Source organism: Pristis pectinata, chromosome 5, assembly GCF_009764475.1.
Source record: "Pristis pectinata isolate sPriPec2 chromosome 5, sPriPec2.1.pri, whole genome shotgun sequence".
In the NCBI taxonomy this organism is placed as follows: Eukaryota; Metazoa; Chordata; class Chondrichthyes; order Rhinopristiformes; family Pristidae; genus Pristis; species Pristis pectinata.
This window is the reverse complement of record NC_067409.1, coordinates 76,407,164-76,431,836: the sequence shown is the minus strand read 5'-3', so window position 1 is coordinate 76,431,836 and position 24,673 is coordinate 76,407,164. Positions and strand designations below refer to the sequence as shown.

General features: G+C 39.6%; 1 protein-coding gene across 1 annotated transcript in view; it reads right to left on the bottom strand.

The window, feature by feature from the left end:
• Positions 1 to 24,673, bottom strand: part of LOC127570301 (ataxin-1-like) — a 245,768-nt gene that overhangs the window by 115,698 nt on the left and 105,397 nt on the right. Inside the window, 1 exon segment of the mRNA XM_052015724.1 lies at positions 13,163 to 13,239. The gene's annotated coding sequence lies outside the window, so the exon portion shown is untranslated.

Sequence of the window (24,673 nt, the reverse complement as noted above, 5' to 3'; positions counted from 1 at the left end):
AAGGTTTGCAAACCTTCTGAGTTTTGTAATAGTAATTCTTGAGTGCCCATTATTTGTCTGTATTCCTGCTGTTACCATTGGAAAATAGAGATTGTTTGGGTTACAAAAGTTCATTAAAACACCATCAGAACTCATTCCAAAAATACAAAGGCATAGGATTCTTCTGTCCACTTCTCTCCCAGCATTCCCATCAGAAGATGCACTGGTTTCGACTTAAATAGATTTTTGACTTATTTTTAACAAAGCTACGTAGAACAATAGCTTGAAATTCTACATTATTTTTAGCAACCAGGCCGAGCTATGAGCCAAGCCTACAACCAGACCTACAGCCCCAGTAACAGACAATTCTCTATGTTACTTTAGAGGTCACCACACCCAATCTGCATATATATCACTAGTTTTCTTGACACAATTTTGTCAAAAAGACAAAAGATGAAGACTTTCCCCAAAAAGCCTCAAACAGCAAAATACTAGAGTCAAGAAAGAAAAATGACAGCATTCTTTTCTAGCATTTTTTGGCATAACTACAATATAATTTCTCTTATCATATTTTAAAGTCATTAAATTGATTTTTAAAAAAGGTACCAAAAACACTTTGCAACACTGACCTGAACTGAATACTGAAAGCTGGTTGACAATGAGAGGTTTCAAGTATGACAACGTGCAAATGAGATCCTCATATCACAAACTGTGCTGAAATAGCAATTTCAAACAAACATGCTGACAGACATTAAACTACAAGGGTTCTCAAACTAAAGGTGCATCAAAAGCATTTTTTCAATTAAAGGAAAGGCATCCTTTACATTTAGAGATTTTTTTATGACCCTACTTTGCATGCAATTAAATATTTCAAGTGCACTTACTGCTGAAATGGAGGAAATACAGCAACAAATTTGCACATTAAACTCCAATGAGATTACTATCAGATAATCTTTTTTAGTCAAGAGAAACATTGACCAAGGCATCTGGCATAATTCTTTATTCTTCTTCAAAGTAGCCCCATGGAATATTTTACACCATGTAAGTGAACAGATTTGGTTTAATGACTGGAATGACACAACCTCCAACAGTGTTCCCTCAGACCTGAACTGACCTTCCTTATATACACAAGTCTGAAGATAACATGAACTGTCTAGAAACAGCAAATTTATGGTGTAATCTCTATCAGATGCATACAAAACCATGACCAATTTAAATATTGCTGCTACACCTCCCTTCCCATATGCTTTAACTTCTCCTTTTAATCTCTGTACTGTCACTTCACTCTATTGAAACAATACTCCTTCCCCCACAGTGAGTCATAAATGCACACTGCTCTAAAGATTAACATGTGGGTTAAATGATACAATGGATTATAAGATACTTCTAAGAGGCATTTCCCTTGTTTCATTTTTGCTTGATTTTTTAAAAAAAAGTTTTCCCCCCATTACTTTTTCCCCCTTCATCTTATTACTGACCTCAATGTTCTCTGAATCATTGACATTTTTTGTAGTAGACAGTAAATGATCACATGGAAACCTGTTCGATAGTTCCTCAGCTGCCTACTCCATTCACACAAATTCACTTCAATGTTTCAGAGAATATACATAATGATTGAAAGCAAAATACCACAAAAGCTGGAAATCTGAAGTAAAAACAGAAAATGCTGGAAGAAGTTAGCAAATTAGGCAACACTATATAAAAAGAGTTAACATTTCAGCTTAAGACCTCACTCCATCAACCCAAAAACATTAATTCTCCAGAAATGCTCCCCAACTTCGAATATACATAATAGTTTTTAATTACTCACTTGAATGTGATCTTTTTCTAGTTTTCTCACCTTGCTTTTAGTTACATAAATAATCTACTTTATTTCACTTTTCACCATTTGTACATCATTCATTTGCAATTCTGACACATCTCCGATTAGCTTTGATCTTTCTTGAAACCTAACACTTAGAGACTACATGGCATCATCCAAGAATCCCAAATATAATCTTAATCAACATCTAAACAAACCGTTAAGTCCCAGGTCTAAATTCAAAAGGCTATGGGTATTTAGTATTCAACAAAATCTACACCCCAGCTTTGTCTGTTTGTGTCCTCATTCTCTTAATCACGATGCCTTCCATTTGCATTGTTACTGCAGCTCAATGGTCAGCACCTGTCTACTTATTTCATAAATTTGCACCATCATTGCACCACCCTAGCTTATGTTACTAGAAATACTAATTCAGTATTAAAAGACTGACAATAAATCCAAAGGGTCTGTAATACAACTTGCTGTCACACAACATCCAATATTTTCTGCCTAATCTAAAGATATAATAAAATAGAAAGCCTTGTGTTCCATGCATAGCTCAATAATGAAACAATCTGAAAATCTGAAATTTTGCATGTATATTTAGCATAAGGATATACACTACACTTAGTTTTTCTGAAACTCCATTGGAGGCCCTCCATAGCCCAAAAGAGGACTGAATTTTGATTTTCCCCATGGAAAATTGATGAGATTTTTGTTTTCAGATCTATTTTTGAGGTACTAAATATTTGGGTGGGCCTGACCCAAATAATTTTGGTCTACCTGAACCAGAAAGAGAAACTGAAAATTGGTGCACCGAGTTTCTGCGGGAGACCAGCTACAATTTAAACCGGTTAGATGAATATACACGAGAATGAACCAAGTTTAGTGAGATACTAAAGAAATGTTATTACAGAGGCTGCTTACAATGAATGATATTTTTTGGATGCTTCTGCTGGAATGGGAAAATCTTTCCTTATTAACCTACTTTTGGCTCAACTTTGAAGACAAAACATGATTGCCCTGGCCATGGCATCATCAGGCATTGCTTCACTTTTGACAAAACTGCACATATGGCTTTTAAACTCCCTTTACACATGGAGACACCAACGTGTAATATTGGTCGGGGAACTGCAAAGGAAAATATTCTAAAAGATTGTAAAGTTATTCTCTGGAATGAATGTACAATGGCTAACAAAGCAGGCAATGAAGCATTACATTGAGTGTTGCAAGATCTTAGATACAATAATCAATTAATTGGAGGTGTTACTTTAGCTGGAGAATTGTGACAAACACTATGACAAGGTACTAAAGCAGATGACTTCAAAGTCTATATTAAAGCATCATATTTAGGAAAATGTTAAACAATCACTTGACAACTAACATACAAGTATATTTGACAGGCAATCCATCTATGAGAGAGTTTGTTTCGAATTTACTCAAATTAGGAAAGGGGGAAATTTAACAGAAATACTAACTAGCAATGATTTCAATGAATAACTTGGGCCAAATTGTTACATCATTTCATGATCTGATGCAAGCTGTTTTCCCAAATGTATTTGAATTACCACAGGTTGCATGAAAGCAATTTTAGCACCAACAAATGATGCAGTGCAGGCCATGAATAACAACCTTTCGAAGCTTCCCAGACAACCTGTACAATATAGATCTATTGACTGTGTGACAGACATTGATCAGGCTGTACATTTTCCTGTTGAATTTTTAAACTGTCACCACCTGGTGTGCCATCACATAACCTTGAACTAATCATGCTGCTCAGAAATTTGGATCCACCAATACTATGCAATGGCACAAGATTATCAGTTTAAAAATTACTGCCACATATAATTGAGGCCACAATACTGACTAGTAATGGTGTCGGCAAAAGTGTCTATCCTTCGGATACCAATTATCCTATCTGATCTACTTTTTCAATTCAAGCAACTTCAGTTGCCTACTCAACTTAGTTTTGTAATGAGCATTAGCAAGGCACAAGAATAATTACCAAAAGTTGTTAGTCTTAATCTTGAAACTCAACGCTTTTCCCATAGTCAGCTATTGCAAGTTGCTTCATAGTTGGAGTTAAAAATAATCTATACATTTTTACACTGGATTCAAAAAGTGTATTCTGAGGCATTTCAATATTGAAATCAAGAAAATTTACACAATGCACAGAAGGTACAGACCTACTTAACGATAACTATATTAAACAATGTTTGTATACATATTTTCAGTATGTATATTTTATTGGCAACTTTAGTTAAACTACATGATTTTAACCCTCTAATTATATTATTCATTAAATATACATAGACTTTATTTACAAAGAATGTTATAAACTTTGATTGCATGGAAATAAATGCAATCATGATTGCCAGCATAATAACCTGAGCAATGCAGGTATAGCAGCTAGTTTCTAATAAAATGTCATTCTACAATCAAAGAAAGATGCTCATTTGTTAGCAATGAGCAATTTGCAGTAACTTTCAATTTGGTTTGACCTTCACATATGCATGCACTGCAGATAGTGAAATGATAAATATCTAAGTGCTCAAAAGATATCTCTGGAATCTCAGCTTCTACTATCAAGAGGATCTAAAGTTCATGGAAATCAAATTAGAAGGTATTACCCAACCACTAAGAGTCTAATTCAAGATTTGCCATACCAGTCACTACAAAAGTATTTGCTCTTCCCAACAATCTGCAAACCTAAAATAGAAAAGGGTACAATGGACATTCGGTAACAATAACCAATTCAAAAGTGGTCCAATCATAAAGGTCATAATTATTTTCCACAGGAGCTATAGAGGAAGTAAAATTTATTTCTCCCTCTCCCAAAAACAACTACATTCCAGAAATGTTATTTCCCTCTTCTCTCATCCCAAAAACTGAAAAGGCAATCAAGTTCACTGCAGGAGATGGTTTGTGCCAACACCTCAGATAAATGTGATCTACTCTACAGCTTTATTCATCAAGTAAGGGTTAGTGCATGCTGAGTAGTGATATGGATGCAGTGATAGTAAAGTGGACTCAGTTTGGGTGGAAGTTATAGACAGCAAAGTAAATGCCACATGGAAGGGACTCATCTAAACTCCCCAAAGGAGTTGCTTCTCAATAGGAAAGTATTGCCACAATTGCACATGATATTAGCAAGGCCAATAATTATGATTATTAATTTGTTACCCTGGTGAAACAAGTGTCATTTTAAACCTTTTACCTTTGCACTACAACATATAGAGAGAAGCATCTTCCCATTCTGCACTAGATTTCTCTGCTGACTTCCCCAAACTTGAGATTTCTACTGTTCAATTTACATTTTGCACAAGTAACATCATATTCTGTAGTGACTTCTGTTCAGTAATGACTACACGCTGCACTTTAAATTTCAGAAGAAATGTACAGAAATGAAATTTCCCTGGTATTCTGGCCAACATTTAATTCTCTACCTGATTAACTTATATTTTGGAAGAGCACTGCAGAAGTGCAAAATTCTTTTCTTGCTTTGGAACGTATGATCTTATGAGGGCATCTGCTGAAGATGTCAGTGGGATATCCACAAATTTTGGAATCTAAAATCAAAAGCCATAAGTGCAAGATAGCCACAAATAAACCCAAAATGGAATGGAAGAAATACATGTTTTACTCAAAGCAAATGAGAAATGGAAGCAGGTACAGACCATTCAGCTTCTTGTGCCTGCTGCTTCATTCAGTGAGATCAAGGCTGATCTTTTACCCTAGCACCACTTTCCAGCACTGACCTTTGATTCCCTTAATATACAAGAATATATTGATGCATCTTAAATGTACTCACCAAATGAGCCTCCACAGCCCTCTTGGGATGAGAATTCCAAGAGCTCACTACCCCGTGGGCAAGAAATTTCTTTTCATCTCAACAGCCAACCCTCTATTAAAACTATAACCCTCTTCATTCTAGACACACCTCAGCCAGGAGAAACATCAATTCTACCCCCTTTCTCTGCAACTTAAACCCAACTCATTTTTCACCTTTTCCCTGTTCTGATGAAGGATCTTCAACCCAAAACTTTAACTCTTTTCACAAATGCTGCATGACTTGTTGAGCGTTTTCAGCAATTTGTTTTTTTTTTGTTTCAGATTTTCAGCGCCCAATTTTTTTTTTTGATTTTCAATTCTACATCTATGCTATAAAGCCCTGTGTGGAATATGAACATTTCCATAAAATGACCACTCATTCTTCTAAACTCAAGAATGAACAGGTCCAGTCTGCTTAATCTCCACACCATCCTAGGAATTGATCTGATGAACCTTCACTGCATGATCTTTATCAAAGTATGTCCTTCCATGTATTGCCTCCAATAGTAGCAATGCACGTGTACTCTTGTATTCAACTCCTTTTGGAATGAAAGCCAACACACTATTTGGCTTCTTAACTGTTTACCCATATCTTAACTTTCAGTGATTCATGTACAAAGACACCTCAGAATACCAATGGCTTTTAAGTGATGAGAATGCAAGTTAGCTACCACATAGCGTGGCTGAGATAAGCAAATTGAAGGATTTAGGGAAGATGTAGAGTACGAGGAAAAACAGAAATGAGAAGGTAAAGTAAGGTGGTTCATACGAAAAATAAATTCAGCAGTGCTCATTTGGGCAAATAGCATGTGCTTAAGAAATGTAATTCTATGATTCACTTCATTCAGCAGTACTCTTTTTGTCAAGCATTGTAATCAAGATATCCAGTGACATTATGTGAGCAATTGAAAAAGTACTTCTTAGCATTATCCCTGAAAACCTTAACATTTTCATTAAGCCAATGTCCCTTGTTCTGTATTCCCCCACAGGAATGATGATTTCTTTTCATCCACCTGACCAAATCTTTAATCACCTTTAACATTTCAGTCAAATCACGCCTTCATCTTCTACACCAAGGGAATACAAGCCTAGGCTATTGTAATCTAGCTTCATAAATGAACTCATTTTATCCAATATTACTCCAGCAAGTCAACACTGACAGCACCAACCCACGTGGTTATTAAGTAATTTCCACCTCCATATTCCAATACTGTTTGGATAAGCACCAAAATCTCAAATAACTGTTTTAAAGCTGCCCTCATTTACAGTATATTGTTATCTTGGACCTCCTTAAACTTTCTGTTCATTAGTGATCCTGGCTTCTCATCCTTTAGAAAATACTTAAGTGTTATTCTCACGTCCAAGGCACACAATCTCAAATTTTCTCCACATTGAAATCAAACTGCTTCAGATTTGCCTCTGTCTCATCTGTCAACATTCCTTTGCAAGTTCCTGCTTTCATTGAATTTGTCACTGACTTCAAGCCAGGCGGCACAACTTACATACAAAGCTTCATGTTCCTGCAACTACTCAAAACTCAGAGCCCAATTTAGATCCCTAGTCACTTCTTTCCAAATGAGAGAACATATCCATGATTGTGGCTCACTTTTTGCTACCTACCCAATTCCACCTGCTATCTTATTTGTTGAGTTCCTCTCCTGTAAAAGTCCATATAAATTATGTCAAAAGACACTTGTTACCCAGTTAGTTTATTCTTCAAATAATCCATCTATGTTCGCAAGCCATAACTGAGACTGCCCTTCTTCAATTCATTCACATTTGCCCAACTGCTCAGTGACTGTCTCTAATAACATTAGCCGTTTTCCTACAACACTAGTTCATTCTTCATACAGTAACAAACATTAGACCAAGATCTACAATTTCATAGTTTCTCTTCCCTCCACTGAAAGGATAGAGGGATATTGCTCTCTACACTCTCAATACTTACCTATTTTATATATTGCACATACTGAAATATTGAAAGAAATGGTTTAAAATGAAATACAAGTTTCTAAAGATGTTTATATTGATGCCATTCAATAATCTAATCTATTCTAAACTCCACAAGATAGACAGCTGTGTTCATTATTGCATATTAAATTCCTTTCCATTTTAAAAACATAAATTGCACAAGATTGTCAAGCTAATTGACTTAACCAGATAACAACTTTTGTGCACCACAGCAAATTCTGTTGAAATTTGAAGTTCATTTTGCTTATGTCAGTCCTTATAGTAGTGGAAGAACAATTTACACTCAAATTGGGTTGTATCTACTGAAGAGAACCCAATTTGAAAGCAGATATACAGCTGCTATCAAAATGCAAGATTCTTTATCTGAACAAAGCAAATTGACACAATTAGATACAAATTGAGTTGATCTAAATCACAACCAAGACAGTTGCAAGGTGATCAAAGTTAGAAAATGAATACCCCAGAGTATGTGACATTTCAAAACATTATAAATAGTAAAGTAGGTCATTTGACACCTCATGAATCTTCCAACGTTCAATAAGCTCACGGCAGATCTCTCATCTTAGTGACACTTTCCTGTACTAATTCCATATCCCTTGATATCTAAAAATCTATCAATCTCCAACTTGAATATACTGATCAACTGCACCTCCAAAGCCCTGTTGGGCAGAGTTTTCCAAAGATTTACTACCTTCCAATTGAAGAAATGTTTTCATTTTTTAAATTCATTTAATGGATGTGAGCTTCGCAGGCTGAACCAGCATTTAATTATCAATCCCCAATTGCCTGAGAAGGTGCTGCTGAGCTGCCTTCTTGAACAGCTGCAGGCCTTGAGGTGTGGAGAAAGTTCCAGGATTTTGACCCAGTGACAGCGAAGGAACGGCAATATATTTCCAAGTCAGGATGGTGTGTTGCTTGGAGGCCAACTTCCAGGTGGTGGTGTTGGTGTTCCCATGGTTTTGCTGCCTTGGTCCTTCTAGCTGGTGGAGGCCGTAGGTTTGGAAGGTGCTGTCAAAGGAATTTTGGCAAGCTGCTGCAGTGCATCTGTGGATGACACAAGCTGCTGCTACTGCGAGTCGGTGGAATGAGTGAATGGTTGTGGATGGGGTGCCTATCAAGTGGGCTACGTCCTGTACGAGTGTTGTTGAAGCTGCACTCATCCAGGCAAATGGAGAGTATTCAATCACACTCCTGACTTGAGCCTTGTAGATGGTGGGCAGGTTTTGGGGAGTTATTCGCCGCAGGATTCCTACCTGCTGACCTGCTCTTGTAGCCACATTGCGTGTATGGCTACTCCAGTTCAGTTTCTTGTCAATGGTAGCCCCCAGGATATTGTGATGGTAATGCCATTGAATGTCAGGGGGTGATAGCTGGATTTTCTCTTGTTGGATATCCTCATTGCCTGAATGGCTAGCCCCTTATTTTGAGACCCGTGACCAGTGAACTGAAACATCAACTCTGCATCTACCCTATTAATTCCTGTGAGAATTTTGTACACTTCAATGAAAGCACCTCTTTCTTCTAAATGCAAGAGAGAAAAGGCATGTCTACTGAATCCCTCCTCATACTGCAAACTCACCATCCTAGAAATTCAATCTGAATTCAATCTGGTGAATCCTTGCTGCACCCTCTCTACCACGTATACCCTTCTTTAAGTGGGAGATCAGATCTGTACACACTAGATATGGTCTCACCAGAGCTCTATATAATTGAAGCCATCTGTATTCTTGTATCAAACCCTTTTGCAATAAAGGCCAAGATAACATTTGCCTTCCTAATTGCTTCTGAAACTACATGTTAACTTTCAGGACACTCAGGTCCTTCTGAACACTAACACCTTTCAATCTCTCACCAGGAAGATTTTAAGTTATATATTATGGGAACTTCTGGAAATTGTGACTAACATTTCAGACAAACTTAACTGTTTAAAATTAATTAGAATCACATGAGAAAGAAAGTTCAACCTTCTACAAATTAACCTGTAGAAATTCAAAGCTATTTAAAAAAAACAAGCATAGTCCCTCCCACCACCCCCACAGTAGACATTAGGTCCTTGATGACATGTCACATGGCCACAGGGAAATATGCATCAATGCACAAAATTTGCATCTGTTTCAACAATGAAAGCTGAGAATATTTGCTGTACCTGTTAAGTGTTTTACCACTAAGGAGGCCAATCTAAGTGAGGATAGCTAGCTCAGCAAGCAGAGGGGGGATCTTTGTTCTGGCATGCTAGTCAGAGGACAGTTGCCAAGCTGCTTTCATTCCCAGTCAGTAATTTACAGTAGTGCCTTCCAATTTCTGAATGAAAGCCCCATTTATGTGCACTCACTAAAATATGCAAACCCCTCAAAGCTTCAGACGTTATCACTAGTTGGTTGTGAAGGGGGCAGGGCAGGGATGTCAAAGGGATGATAACATCATGACACCAATGAGTGTATCACTTTAATGCAAACTGTAAATTTAATAAAAGACAATGAATAAAAAACTTGATAAACCAAAAAGACTACAGGAAGTTTTATAGTGCCTGCATTTTGACCTATTTTCTAGACAATATTAGTCAAATGAAATCAGAGATGGAATACATTAAAAACTATAGCCTATGTAAAACACATAATAGTGCACAGGGCAGTTATGAACAGACACTTCAAACATTTAAAAAATCTATTTTCAGAACTCAAGTTTATTGAAGCTAGTTTGTTTCTAATTCAACTTGTTTTATGCAAGTGTAAACCATACTTGAAGTTAAATGATATTGCTACAATGGGATAAAGGTTTCCATGGTTTTACCTAGACTGTAGCTAGCAAAAACAGCATCTATAAGTGTATGAGAAATTGTGGAAGAAATGTCAGTGCTCAGCATCATTGCTCTGTAAAACTGACAGCAATTTCTGTACACAAGCACAACTAAACTCTTCCATGCACATGAATGTGCAATCTCATTACCTTAGAGCAACATGAAAATTTCAGTTTTTAAAAATAGTAGCAAGGAGCATCTGTTCCAATTTCTTAATCACTAATCCACCCATCACAGATCCAGCCATCCGCAGCACTATAGATAGGACTATTCTGGAGACAATAGGCAGCTATCACAGGAGGGATATACTCAATCACATTGTATCATAGTACCACTATGCTAAATGGGATAGATTCAGAATGTATCCACCAGCTAAAAACAGGGGATCCAGGAGGTAGCGGTCTATCATGCAGGAGTAGCAGCATCAGGCATACTTTAAAATGATATGTCAGCCTGACATTCTATGACACAGGACTGTGTACGATTAACAGTAGCAGTTTGCAATAGGTAGAGCCAAGCAATCCCACAATCAATGGATAAGATCAAAGCTCTGCAACCCTGCCATGTTCAACCTGGAGTGATGGTGGACAAGGAGGAGGCTCCATGAACAACCACATCCTTAGCAATGGCCAAGTTCAGCAAATATGCAAAGACAAAACCAAAGCCAAAAATACCGATTGGATGATCCATCAAGATCTCACCTCGACATTCCAACTGTTATATTCAGAGAACCAAAAAGACTGCAGTAAGCTTTGGATCACCTGCAGCCTAACTCATTTTCCAGATAAGATTAGTCCAACTGATAGAACATACTTCTAAAAGGGACATTTGACAAAGATAAAAGCTATTTCCAGAAATCAAATTTACTGAAGTTATTTTATTTTGATTTCAGCAGCAGTAGCTTTATTTATCATTACATGACAGTGTAATTTATGCTGAAAATTAAATGCTACCATCAGGAATGAGGTTAAGTTTTCATGGTTTTAACTAGTCAGTAGACAAGAATAACATGCATAACATCTCAGACTTCATGGATGTCAGGGATCTGTAAAATCAACAGCATGGATAATTCAATCTACTCCACTTCTTGTCAAGTTCCACTTGTAGAGGTGAAAGCATTCTCCAAAACAAGCCATGAACAGCTAAGTTGTTGAGTAAAATTTTACCACAAAAACAAAATATGGAAAATTATCAAATTTACATCTTGCCACAAAAGGTAGGGCACGTCCTGCGTGGACAGATGTCACCTTTCAGTTCATCTTCAACTGTCAACAGGTGATGGAAGATATCGATGGTACCATCAAGCTTACTAATGCTACTCAGGTTTTGCCAAGACCATTTGGCTCCAGCCTCATTAAGCCCAATTCCAAAGGGCTGAATTTCAGAGGTACGCTGACACTGACCACCCTTGGCAGACAGTGTGGCATCAAGAAGGCCTGATAAAAATAAAGTTAATGAGAACAAGGGGAAATAAAAATTCTCCACCAGCTGGATCATACCCAACAAAACAAGATTGATTGTGTGTTGGAGGCCACTCTCTCAGTTACAGGGCATCTTTGCAAGAGCTCTTCAGGGCAGCATCTGAAGCACATTGCTCATTTCCATTTGCAATTCCAAAGAAGCTCCATTCAGTCTTGGAAAAGACCTGTATAATATTTAGGCAATGTTAAAGAAATAGCAAGAAATGTGTGTCACTAAGTGTTATGCAATGACCGACTCCAATAAGAGAGAATAACCATTTTCCTTTGATATGCAACAACATTATGATGCACCATCAGCAACAACCAGGCAAGATCATAACTGACCAGAAACTTAACTGGCCCAGGTACATGTATATGTGGTTGACTATTTTGCAAAGCATAATTCACCAAACTCCACAAAGCCTTCCCACCATGCACAGGTACAAGTACAGAGCATAATAAATTGTCTCCACTGCCTGGATTAATGATCAAGTGGCTTGCCTTAACTAGGGCACAGAAGCCCACTCAATCAATGCCACTCCATTCATCACCTTGAACATCCAGTCCCTCCACCATTGTGCAGACCATCAACAATGCACACAACAGCAACTTGCCAAAGGCTTCTTTGAAACTCACTTAACTGAGAAGGAACATGAGCACTTGGGAAGGTAACCTCCTTTAGTACCACTGCCAGTTACACACCTTCTTGACTTGAAATTAATCACCTCCTCCTCTACTGTCACTGTCAAAATCCTGAACTTCTAACAGTCTCATTGTTTACTTTTTTAAGCTTCAGGCGAGCAAAGAATTTCATTGCACACTGGTGTATATGACACTACACCAACCTGAATACACGGACTGCACCTTATCAAGGCGTCAGCTCAGACCATCAAGGACGCCGAGATGGCCTTGCCAGTAATGCCCATATCACATAAATAAATTAGAAAGCCATTTACTGCGACAGAAAACAAAATAGAAATAGGCAACAACCAATCAACTGTTGCACAACCGTGTACAAGTCGATCTACTGACATGGAAAGCTGCTCCTACTTCGTAAGGGAATTATTTCTAAATATGAGCTTCTGTAAAACACAGAGTTAAATACACAGGAAAGGCAGAGCAGTGGATCTACATACCACTCTCGCCCCGAGGCTATAAAAGTTTTTTTGCTCACTGGGGACTCCGCTTGCAAATTGCAACACGCATTAGCATTCCACGGCAGGACCGCAGCTCAACCTCCTCTCGGAGCCGTTACAATTTGCTGAGCCCCCCACCCACCCCCCGTGCGGAAACAGCGACAAGCCGACGTTTTGTTTCCCTTACCAGCCGCTGCTCGCCAGACTTGCCGCACACTCGGAGACTGTGTTGGTCGGAAAGCGAGGCAGGTTGTCGCCGGCAATCTGCAAACAGAAGGCGAGCAATTAAAATAAATAAATAGATACCAACACGACAGGAGAATGATCCGGCGGCGGGTTTGCGAGTTCCCCGCGGCTCCAGCTGGGCCTGGGACGGCGGGAGGGCCCGGCAGCAGGCCCTCCTCTCCCGGCTTGGTCTCCGCCGAGCTCCCGTTGCGGTTAAACCGGTCGAGTGACCGCCGACACCCGGGGGCGCGGTGGTGAGGAGATGTGGGCAATAACATCGGCCCGATCCCCCGGCGGCGGGGGGCGGGAAGCCGATCGCAGGCGACGTTAGAGGGATTATAAAGGAGCGAAACCTTGGATCTCTCCCCTCATCCCAAGGCCGCCGCCGCTTCCTGCTTCCCTGTGGGCCACCATCTTCCTGTGTGCGCCGATCAATCGGCTCCGGGCGGAGTCCGGGCGCCGGAACATGGCGGTATGGCCGCCGGTCTGGAGGAGACCGGAGTGGGGGAGTGGGGGAGTGGGGAGAAAAGGAGGCCCGGGAATACCGGCCGGGGCAGTACTGCCCAAACCCCGGGGTGTCCAGCCGGCGGAGCGGGGTTAATCACCTGATGGAAGGAGGTAACCCTTCCCCCAGGAGTGCACAGGAAGGATAAGTGGAAGCCTCCTGCTTCCAGATCAGGGCTCTCGGCAGAGCACAGAAACATAACCCAAGGACATTAGAGCAAGGCACAATGCAGAATGGATGCCAGCAGTCTGTAAGGGACCCAGGGAATGACCCGATTCCCCAGGAGGGTGGATCCTGAAACAATGGACTGTGAAAGAATGCACCCCGATACAATGCATCATCAGGGAACCAGCCTCAGTGTAAAGCACCGTGAGGAAGAGATTCTCAACAGAATGTATAATGATAGGATGACTTCTACTCCTTCCTCCCCCAATTGAAATCTCTAGGCAGAAAATTGGAACCAGGTGGAGTAACTCTGGAGCAGGCGATGGGAGTGGCAGCCAATCTTACTTGTATTAGTTCATATAAAGTAGGAAGGTAAGATCATTTATCTTCAATATATTGTTACCAAAGCTATTTTACTTTCTTTTTCTCAGAAGTTACTCAGGGCAGCTGAGACCACAGTGGACGTCTCAAGTGAAATATCACCAACTCAGTGATGTCTCCAAAAAATAATCACAGGGACCATGGTGTAAATAACACCAGAAGCACAATTAATGTGGGGAAATGTCTTGAACAGTTTCACAGAAAAGTAATCGACAATAACCTAGCTAGCATAAAAACAAAGTACAGAGTGGACAACATCTATGGAGAGGGAAGCAGTTGATGCTTCAGGCCATTGGCCCATCATCATTGATGCTGCCTGCTATGATGGCAATTCCAGCATTTTTACCGTGTTTTTTTTGTTTTAATTGCAGGCTTTCGGTATTCAGATTGTTTACTTATTCTCAGAAACTCTCCATTATGAGTAAATATCTCTATAATCATAAATTACCACGTCATAGTTATACATTTCTATGTATTTTTAATTATTGAATTTTTGATCTGTAAACAAAGCAAAATAATCTCATAAATGGCAATTTTCTCCTTATACATTATTCAGTTATAGCACTTGTAAATTATAAACTGACCCCTTTGTCATTCATGACTTATTGTAACTTTCTAATTAAAATAAGTGATATTAATGAATTACATTGTTTTTCTAATTTTAAAGTTATTTGGATTCTCAAATTGTATAGTAGACAAAATTCTACCTAATCTCATCAATGAAAATAAACACCAGATAATCTCAATTTAAAATGTTTCTCAACTGTAAACTGTTCTATTATTGAAATACAGAATTTTTCTTTTGTAACCATAATTTCTCAGCATTTCTCTGTTTATACATATGTTTTAAATGTATAATTTTCAATGCAAAAATTAAGTGAAAGTGGAGGTGGAGATTGGCTCTTAATTACACTACATATAGTAGCAGGTATATTGTACAGCTCAGTAGATAGCATCTTGCCACTGAATCAGAAGATCCTAGGTTCAAGAACAACTTTCGAACAGTAGATTTAAGCTGAAGATGTCATTTCATGTTCAGTCCCTGCCTGTTGTTTTGGGATGATGTAAAACTCCCATGGTATTGTTCTGGGGAAGAACAGGGGAGTTTTCCCTGATGCCAGTATTTATTACTCCATCAATATTTCCGTAAAAAAGAGGATGAGGTCATTATCATACTGGGATGACATTTGTGGTGGCTGATAATGCACAAAATTGACATTTCCTACATTGCAATAGTGACTAAACTTAAAAAGAACTTCACTTTCAGTAAAATAGCTAGGGGCATCCTGAAAGGTACTGTATAATATTGAAGTGTTCTTTCTTCTTTTATTTTGTGTCTGAAAATTAGATTCATCAAAGTCAAAGGGAACAAATTTCAGAAGTGGGATACAACATCCCTAGACAGGTGTCTTTAGCAAAAGTGACCCACGACAAATTTCTACTCCAAGTTTTGCTAATGCTCTCTCCACATCTTGCAGATATTTGACTAGGGATTGCTTCACAGCCTACCCTGATTCTATTCTCACCCATCAGTCTTCTGCAGACTCTTAAAGATAGTCAAATTAAGGTACTCAAGATCTGAAAACCAGATTCACTGGCCCAGACACACAGAAACAACTGCACATCCAGCTCCGAGATAAAACTCAGCAAAGACTTGGAACTGTTTCTGAGACCATATATTTGATATCCCTCATTACAACACTAGGTGGTATCTTCATCCATTTGAAGGAGCATAAATGCATAATTCAATTGGCATTCAAACAAGCACTAAAATGGTTTTGCATGGGGACCCAGCTGAGTTTATCCTGGCGCTGTAGTTATATAGAATTTGCATTTTCAGCAGGCAAACAGTTCTTAATTCACATATGGAATCCTCAGTGTCATACGCAGTCTATTAATCCCTGAAATAAGGCAAGTCCAGTATCCATGCTGCCAAATTCTCTCCACCACCAAAGGAGAAGGAATTGAATTGCCCTCTGCTTGAGCAGAGAGCTGCAAACTTTGACACCTGACAGATAACAGTCATCATCACCTGGATTGATCCAGAGCTTAGAAATTCAGGGTGAATATGACCACCAGACAGATCCACGGACAAGTCCTTGGCTGGAACTCTACCTGCAACAATTAGCAGACCTCTGTAATACTAGCTTTGACAATCTTGGTCTCCAAATGAATTCTTCATAAGACTGTTTTGGTTTCTGCCATCCAGGACAGAACCCTTTAACCCCTCTTTTGCCTCAAGTAAGTAAAAATGGCCTCCAGTTCCTCTTCTGTTCCTAAACTTCCTGGAAGCCCAGTGGGTCACCACTAAAGCATCCTTACATTGTTACAAAATAGAAAACTCAAAAATGAATGGGAATATCCAGAATTACTGCATCCCCATAGTTCACTGTTGCTCAGTCAAATAAGCTCTCCTCCAACTGAATCCGTAGTTAAGCTGAAAGTAAATTCATGACACTTACTGACATAAGTGCAGAACTCCTCTCAGATCTGATTTCTTTTGCAGGACTTAACACATATTAATTGCACATAAATTAATAAACTTGACAGGACAGGGATCAAATGTTGTATTCACAATGGTTGAGCTTGCTCCTGTATGCTCTCCATGCTTGAGGTGTTTGATCATAATGCACACTGGAAAGTTTGGCCAAACCCTTCAATATGTGCAGCATGATACAATCTTTTATCGATTTTAAACAGCAGTTATGTCCTGTTGCACTTAAAAACTATGTGACTGAATATCTGGATGTGTGTGGTATATATGACCATAATAAACCAATATCAATGCCAATAACAAAATGCAGATAAGTCCAATGCATAGTATTTCTCGATTTAAATTACATTGTTTTTCTTCTAGAAACCATACATAATAACCTTTTTATCTCTTTAAAACTAAAAATGGAATGTGCCTCTTAGCACTTTATAAGCTAATGGAGGCTAATGGTAAATATAGGATAAACATTTGTGATAAATTAATGGGAAAATAATGAAGGAAGGAATATACTAAGTACTTATAGTTGTGCAAAGAAAATCCTCTCAGCAGAGCTGTACTGCTAATTGTATTGTATATTAATTTTTCAGTACACAGTAATATGACATTGGATAACCAAAAGATCCATGCAGGTACATTAGCCTATACAAACTGCTAATTTTCCTCAGGAATAGCTGGAACTTGAGTTATTGGTTGAACAAAACATGGGCCTTATTTATCATCTTAACAATTACAGTGCAACAAAGATCTTACTTCGAGTAAAAATAATGACCTTTACAACAAGGACTTACCATAAAATTTCTGAGTAATTAGATACATGTTTCACCTGTAAGTTTCACATCACAATCATTAACCCTGCGTTGTGAATAGTGGGAACCAATATTGACAAATTCAGATCCAAGGTAGGGTATATTATTGAAATTAAGCTTCCCTCAAAAAATAATTTTGTCAATAATCTACCCTCAGAATTAAGATGAAGTTATGAACTGCCTAAGATTCACAGCAATTTACATTGTTATTACAACATTCTGCAGGCAGCATTGTGGAAAGAGAAACAGACCAAAAGTTCAGATCAAAGACCCGCTGAATGTTTCCAGTATTTTTTAATTTCAGATTAACAGCATATGAAGATATTTGATTTTCATTGTTATTTTGACACCTGCATTAGACTACCATTTTGTACTTGTTATCAATACAATTTCTATTTCCCTGCTAAATAATGATGACAAATTTGCATCATCATAAAACAAAGTAACAACAGCTAATAAAAGTTTCTGCAAAAAGCTGAAACAAAAACAACTGAATCAATAACACCTGGTAGTTATTGATTGTTTGCAGAGGCTCCTTTTTATCCCCAAACAGGAGTACCTGGAATCTGTGATGACCTTGACATCTTAGCCCATTCGCAATGTAGGCTGAGATTATATTGCTCTTGTGGTGGAACACTTGGCACACCAAAGGGCCTGGTAGTCGTTTTACTAAACGTGAAGGGATGTTTGACCTTGGAGACTAATTGCTGACAAAGGAGATCACAACCTGAAGATACATAGTGGGAGGGATACTAAGGAATAAGTATTTTATTTATAAATGCAGCCAGTTTAGAGATACTATTGTTATTAGAGACATGATGAATATTTCCATCTGTCCTTAGCTCATGTCACGATGTATATTCTCAGTGATTTTGTATAACATTTCATTCTGTGAACTAATTTGAATGGTGCAGATAAACATATGCTGGGATAGCGATGTGTGATTATTTCCTGTTCAGCCTCCTGCAGAAATGCTCAAAATTCATGCTTCTTCTGCTCGGTAGTCTGGTTTCAGCCACCAGCATGGTAGCCAATTGTTGTCAACTGTCCTAGCACATTACCTGGGGCTTAATTGTGTGAGAAGATAACACCAAATTAAGCTATCATACACTGATTAAAACCAGCCTGCACCTAAGAAAGGGGAGATGCACTGTGGCCAGAACCGGTTGATGCAGTCATTTTAGCTTTCTGAGAGAGGAGTCACGTAAATTTTCAAGTGTTTGTAACTGCAGCCCTTGATGATGTGGAGAGGAGGGAGTTCTTCCAACCACACGGAGTCCCTCTAAGTACATTGGGAGGAGGAGGAGAATGTTGTGGAGCCTCATCTGAGGACCTTGATATGTGCTGCATAAAGTTCAGTGACATCACACTGAAGGTCAAGGTCAGTAAATGCATCTTCAACTTCCAGTTACACAACTATCCTCACAGACCGCTGAATCCTGTATCGCTCACCTTGTAAAGATTCAGAACTGGGGCCTGGTCTTCCTTTCTCCCACCAACTCTCAGCCTGACAGCCATATCTCAGTTTGCACGCAGCAAACTGTTCAGATATACTCAAATGCAATACACAACACACACTAACATATTTCCCTCTCTCTAGGATAAGATGACAGAGAACCAGGGCCAACAGCAACAAACTGGTAGGGAACAATGTATTATTGCCCCTCTCCCCAACTAGAAGACCAATAGCAATAACTGGAGTGGTCGTTGTAGAGTTCTTGACTGTTGGTAGTGCTGAGACCCATTAAAGATGTTCATATCTGTTCCTCTCTCTGAACTTCCACTTCTTCCCTCATACCACAATAGAAGGTATCAATGGGCACTTCTCACTTTCAACGCTTCCCCCTTACTTTAACATACTGTCCTTCTGGACAGTCAAGAAACCCAACCTGGGCTTGTGTTGCCTGCCCAGTGAGAGAAATGAAGGCACTATGTCAATCGATCCATCAGTTCCAGCCACCAGTCAGATAATAACTATTAACATTCTGTAGGAGTCAGTGTAGAGACAGGATCAGTCCCTGGTGTATCATCAGGCACAAGTGGCCTGCAGTCAGGGCATGAGCAAAGGTTGGTCCAGATGCCAACTCCCAGAGAACAAGGTCAATCAAAGTCCCATTGTATAGGATTCAGAAATGGGTGCAATAAAAGACTGATGAGTCTGCACAGCTAAGTGCTTGATGTGTTGGCAGGGTTGCCAAAAATCCAGTGTGATATGCCAAGAAGCATGGGGGGAATCCAGCAGCAATCCAGGTTCTCCACAAATCTCAACTTCCCTAGCATGAAAGTGCTGACTGGTTCCATTGCAATACACGTGAACCCAACCATTATACAATGCCTGATGGCTGATTTCTCAGCTCCCACTTCAGTCCCAAACTGAAGCCACTTAAGGTCTGTGTGCTGCCACAGAAGCCATAATGGCTCTGTGGATCACTGTTCAAAGACCTTTGAGAGTGTAACGACACCCCAGCAATCTACCCTCCGGCAGATTTCTAGGATTGCAGTGGCACCACCCTAAGATGTGACAGTGGTTCCATGAAGCGCAGTCCTGGTGCCCCCACTCAGGAGAAGAGCATTTGAGATCTAGCCATTGCCATCCCACCAGTCTCTTGCTTTTGCCTTTCGTCCACCAGTCCAAGCCACATCACTCTTAGTGAGAGGGTGGAGTTTGAAGCCAGGCCTTCTGGAACTGCTCCTAGACCATCTGCAGACTTCTACACTGAAAGCTGTGCCATAGTTACCAAGCAGCACTCTGTAGTAGCACTGGGACAGGAAGCAGTACACAGAAGGTGAGCACTAAGGCAATGCATTGGGTAATGAATTGTGGTTAGATGTATAAATCTGGTGCGGAATTTCAATGGTATTATTACTTTGTTATTTTGTCACCATGGATGCTATAATGATCAGCAATAGAGCGATGTTAAGACAGAAACCTGTGGAATGGAGAACCAGGATTATGTTTGTTGAAAGGTCAATCTGATCACTTTAATTCATGAATGCCCTGGCATTAAAACGTTCCTTGCTGTGCATGATCTCTGCCTCCTTCTCTTCAGCCTCATCTTTTTCTCTTGCTACAAGTGTGTGCACACTCATCAAATGCCATATTAGAGCCAAACTGGCATCAGTAAAGCCATATAGCAAGCAATACATAGCCAAATTTTGCAGCTTTTATCACTTTACTTTCTGACTTAGTGGGTTGACATAGCAACAATAACAATTACATTTATATAATGCCTCCAACATATTGGAGTGCCTTCAGGTGCTTAACAGCCACACAATTGATGATCTTCTGAAAGAGAGCCATGGAAAGATGCATTAGGGCAGATGATGTAAGGCTTGATCAAAGAGATGGGTTTTAAAGTGTATCCTAAAGGAGGAAAGTAAGTTGGAGGGTTTGAGAGAAAAAATTCTGTAGTTAATAGTCTTGGGAGATGAAACTGCAGATTCTAATGATGGAGAAATTAAAATTAAGGATACACTTGAGACCCAAATTTGAAGAGCTCAAGAGATCTAGAGAGTTTGTAGGACCAAAAGAATTTGCAAAGAAAGTAGGGGATGTCAAGGGGATTTATTCTTGCCACTCCTATAGAGCCTTGTTAAGTTTGTGTGTATGTGTGAAAAGGAAAGGTAGAGTAATGACTACTGTAAATTATTGTGTTCATATGTCATCAGGATGAGAGCTGGTTGTGTTTGAGAATATAAGAGTCAAAGTTTTACAGCACTTATACAGTCTTGGAATTTGTTATGGGACTGCTCCCAGCTGCTGGGTTAATCATTGCTTATGTACAGCTTGCTGGCACTTCCTGCCACCTCTTCATTTTAGCCTGGGTGCCTTTCTGCCACCTCTGATGCAGAGGACATGTCTCCTGGACTCTATCTCATCTACCAGGCAGTGTTGAGATTTGCATCAGAGAAATTGGAGGCATGCTCTCATGCAGCACCTCTGTATCAGCCACTTTAACAGAGAACAACAGCAGTGTTGACACTTGGTGAAAAGCCCCCTTTCCAGGAGCTCTGATGTTAATTAATGATAGATCAAATCATAGTAGTAATTTTGGGATCTGCGCAGATGGGTATCTAAGGCACTCCCGCAGATCTTCACTAGAATTGTGATTGTATCCTGTATCCAAGATGCACAGGTGCAAGTAGATGCAGGTTAACAAAGCCGTACAGGATAGCACTCCTACCTAGGAGCAATATAATTTCTAGCCTATGCTGTTTATGGCTAGTTGGGATGACAACTCACTACTAATGCAGCAGTTCTGGGAAGCAGTCATGCACTCTGTCAACACAGTCTGTATGACCAAGTGTTTTTAGAAGATGTGCAGGAAAACATCCTCTAGGTGCTACATATGCAATGAAGAGTACCCATGAATGTCTGACACTACTCTATATGGGTTAAGTCCATTATTTAATATGGCTGTAATGACTAAATAATAATTAACTTACTCCAATAACAATAGTAATCCAAGGGCAAATGTAAGCCACGTTTACATGAATAGTTCCTCAAGCTAATTTTTAACAGATTTAGTTGCACCTTGATGGAAGAACACACAAATTTATTTAAAACATGCCAGCAAGTAGCTAGGTCTATCCTTGGGATAAAGGCAGAGGGCTTATGTGTGCCAGAATTTCTGCAGGTTACATTGACTATGTGTTATGCAATGATTCGCATATACTTTATGACATCAGTTTTCACCTTCACCAAATCCAAAGCAGAATTTGTATTCAGAGACATAGTCTGCACTGTCACTGTACTGATAATATAATTAGTAAGAACCATGGACTTACCATGTGTCTTTTATTTTTTTAAAAATAAAGAAGATTACAAAGTAAGGAATAGGATGTATATCAGAAAATGTTTCAACTCTTTGCCCTTACATCACTTAAAGCAGACATCAGGTCAAAATGCCATATTAACAGAATGTTGCTGAGTTTCAACAAGATTAGAAAGGAGTGAATGCTATGGATGAAGTAATGCTGACTGTTTCTGTATGGAGATATATCAATAGCCCAGAATTATTATGAATCTCTCTCAGTGCAGCCTCATGAAAAAAAACTACCAATGAAAGAATGGATCCTCCATGGTAACAAACTGGAAAGTAAATTATTTGCATCTGTTCACATGACAATAAAAACTAGTTTGGAAACAGCTACAGATTTTACTACCCAGTCAGATACCATGGCATTCCACACACTGCTCACGAGTAACAAATAACATCTGTTCCATCTACAATGTGGGCACTCAAACAGCAAACAAAGTTGGTGCTTATTTCATGAATTTTCCACTAACTTTAGATTATGGCATTGTGAAGTAGTCTTTCCCAACCTTTATTTCCAGAACAGGATGATAAGCCATTGTCCATTCTACACTACAATACAAAGTCAAAATCTACACTGTAATGCAAAGAAAGTAGCCATGTGAGGTAAACATTCAGCTCCTTGACTCTCTTCCACCAAACAATTAGATCACAGCTGAGCTTTACAGAACTCTCAACTAACAAAAATCTGTCTCGGTCTGAATGCCTCCATTCAGTCAGCAGGTGTAATCTGAGATTCCAATGCCCTATCACCTTGCTTCTCTGTCCCTCACTGACTCTCTTGATCTCTGGCATTGTTCAAATGTAAGGTTGAGAACCAGTACCTCATCATCCAACTTGGCATATTACTGCCTTTTGGACTTAACACCAAAATTAACAACTTCACATAATAAGCATTTCCAGTATTCTTGTTTCAGACTTCCAGCATTAAAAGTATTAATCTTTGGTCATTTTAAATAGTCATTCTGATTCTCCCATTTCCATCTCCTGCAGTCCAGCTTTTTGTTCTCTTACTTGTCCCATTAACATCCTCAATTACCCAGCACTCTCATTTTTCTTGCCACGAAGTCTCTCCTGCCTTCCATGTATGCCTCCCCTCTTGCCACTTATCTCCAACATGTCACCATTCTGAAACATCATTTCTGTTTCTCTCCCCACAGATGTTGCCTGACTGGCTGATTATTTTCAACATTTTCTGGTTTATTTCTGTCTCACTCTTGAAAGACCCAGTCACTGACCTACCAAAGAGAACTGAGGGACTGCTGTGTGCTATGTCTCACCGAAATGTGGCTTACACCTGCTTCACCTGACTGTGCCATACAACCTGAGGGCTTCTCAATCCACTGAATGGACCATACAGCATCCTCGGGCAAAGTTAGAGGCGGAGCGGTCTGCTTCTTAATCAATAAATCATGCTGCTCAGACGTGATGGTCCTGACAAGCTCCTGCTCACCCAGCCTGGAGTATCTAATGGTGAAGTGTCGACCATACTACCTGCCACAGGAGTTCACTTCAGCTATCCTGATGGCAATCTACATCCCACCCCAGATGGACAAGAAGCCCGCACTCAATGAACTGTACTCTGTCAACAGCCTTGAAACAGGAGGCCCTGAGGCCCTCTTCATTATTGCAGGTAACTTCAACCAGGCCAACCTCAAGAGTGTGTTACCAAAGTACTACCAGCACATCTCCTGTCCCACCAGGGGCCCAAACACCCTTGACCATTGCTATACAACCATCAAAGATGCCTCCTGAGCCACACCCCCACCTTCACTTTGGTAAATCAGATCACCAGCCTGTGCTCCTTCTCCCTGCAAACAAACAGAAGCTGAAATGGGAGGATCCAGTACAGAAAGTCGTGCAGTGCTGGTCTGAGGAAATAGGTGAGCTTCTACGTGACTGCTTTGAGTCAGTGGACAGCCTAGATGAGTACGTCACCACCATCACGGGCTTTATCAGCAAGTTTGTTGTGGACTGTGTACCAAAGAGGACAATATGGGTGTTCCCAAACCAGAAACCATGGATGAACCAGGAAATCCACTCTACTGAAGTCGAGGACTGCTGCATTCCAATCAGGTGACCCTGACCTTTACAAGAAATCGAGATACAACCTCCGTAAAGTTATCAGAGGTGCCAAGAGACAATACCAGTCCCAAATAGAGTCCCAGACTAGCTGTCAGTTATGGTAGGGCTTACATGCTATAACAGGCTACAAAACGAAGCCAGGCAGCATCATCAACCACAGCTCATCCCTTCCTGATGAGCTTATTAACACATTCTATGCACATTTTGAACAGAAGGGGAT